General features: G+C 40.6%; 1 protein-coding gene across 1 annotated transcript in view; it reads right to left on the bottom strand.

Moving 5' to 3' along the window:
- The window catches only part of GLT8D2 (glycosyltransferase 8 domain containing 2), a 39,707-nt gene that overhangs the window by 1,166 nt on the left and 36,525 nt on the right, over positions 1 to 2,016 (bottom strand). The gene's annotated exons all lie outside the window — the stretch shown is intronic.

Raw genomic sequence — 2,016 nt, 5'->3', positions numbered from 1 at the left:
ACAGGAGTAGAAAGCCTCATCTTTCTCCCGCGGAGCAGCTGGTAGTTTCGAACTGCTGACCTTAAGGTTCGCAGCCCGATTTGTAACCACTACGTTATATTTGATTTGTTATCTGTTTTAAAATTTGATTTGTTATCTGTTTTAAAATGTCCTAAACGCACCAGGTCGTCCTGGTGTGACACTGTGAGTTAATGTGTTGTACTGTAGCATCAGTTTGAACTGCAAGATTGGCGGTTCAGGATCACCAGCCACTCTTTGGACACCTTCTGCAGGGTTACTGTGAGCCAGAACCAACGCAACAGCACTTAACAACAACAACAACTATAAAAACCCCAAACCAGAAATCAACGAGACTGCTCTCTTTGACAGGGAAGTGTCTGTTTATGTCTGGGCTGAGTGAGGTCCAGCTGAATCACATGGATGACCACACTTTACCAGGGAAATATGGTATTGGCTTTACCAATATGGTGGAAAGGACAACACCAGGCAGCAAGGATCTTTCCAGGTAATGACATACACTTGTTTTTAAAGTTGGAACCTTGGCGGTTCTAGTTTAAGCCAAGTTCAGCCCTTAAGGTGAATTGGTCTTTTATCGAAAGCTGCCTGAATTTAGCATCTTAACAAACATTATTGTATTTTTATTTTGATTCAATTTTAGTAAAGAATTTCGTGAAGGAGGACGTATTCTAGTGCAGAAATTACAGAAATACCAACCCCGCATAGCGGTGTTTAATGGAAAATGTAAGACTTACTTTAAAATTTGAGTTCTTTTCTTTGCGAATAAAACCATGGATACTGTAAATATGCTTACATTTCATTTTAGGTATTTATGAAATCTTTAGTAAAGAAGTCTTTGGAGTAAAGGTTAAGAACCTAGAATTTGGACTTCAACCCCATAAAATCCCAGACACAGAAACTGTAAGTCTTTAAAAATGCATTTATAATTCAGTGAAATGGAAGGTTTTTTCCCTAGTTATTTCTCCTTTCCTATTCATTGGAACTTGTGCTATAAAAAACCCACACTATTGACTAATCTATATATAATCAATTTGCGCTAATATTTTAAGATTAACACAGATGTTACAGTTTTATTAGTGAAACATTTGCTAGCTAAATGACTGAATGATCTTATATTAATCGGCTAAAATGCTGAGAGGCGTTGACTCACATACTATTTGAAACATTTAATGGCATCTGTCAGATCCAAGCCCTCACTCCGTTGTGAAAACAACATGTCAATAGTGATGATCCTTCTGAGTAAAATGGTGAATTGCCCCCTGCCTACAGATCTCCTCCCCGTACCATTTTAAAGCTGTGTAAATGTTTCACTTACAGGTGTCCAGCCAGCCTGACTGGCATGTGGCCTATTATTTGTACATAAAAACAACATGAAATAACACATGTTTTTCACACTGTGACTTTCTGCAGAGCTTCTGCAGACATTGGGTTAAAATTTTGCTTCTTAAATAGTTTTAAGTTTTATTTAAAATTTTGAAAGTCGCATGTGTAGGTCTGTGTGTTAGGTGCTGCCAGATTGTTGTAGAGAACCCTGAGTAGTTTCCGCCTGGTGTGGTATTGTGGGATAATGTGCTGGCTGGGCCGCAAGGTTGGTTTGAACTGCAAGGTCGGTGGTTCGAATTCACCAGCCACTCCTCAGAAACCCTATCCAGGGTTGCTGTGAGTCAGAACTGGCTTGAAGGTACTTAACAACGCAACATATACATTGGAAATGATCTTTAAAACTTCTTCTGGGAGAACAAACAAGATGGTGAATCGGGTGGACATGTAGCAGAGAGTTCCGCCAACAACAAGACAGAATACTCAACCAAGCAGGCTCAGGGGGATGGTCCCAGAACTCTGAACCACATATAAAAGAATACTTAGAAGGTTGGAAGGCTCACAGCTGGGGGAATTTGTGGCAGAAGCAAGAAATCCATTGCTTTCTAGTCCGGGACGCTCGGCTGCTCCAGGAGCCGCCATCTTGGGTGAGACCATGTGGGGGAAAGATCGGAGCGG

The sequence above is a fragment of the Chrysochloris asiatica genome, unplaced genomic scaffold, assembly GCF_000296735.1.
Source record: "Chrysochloris asiatica unplaced genomic scaffold, ChrAsi1.0 scaffold00160, whole genome shotgun sequence".
NCBI classification, from domain to species: Eukaryota; Metazoa; Chordata; class Mammalia; order Afrosoricida; family Chrysochloridae; genus Chrysochloris; species Chrysochloris asiatica.
This window is presented reverse-complemented; position numbering and strand designations above follow the sequence as displayed.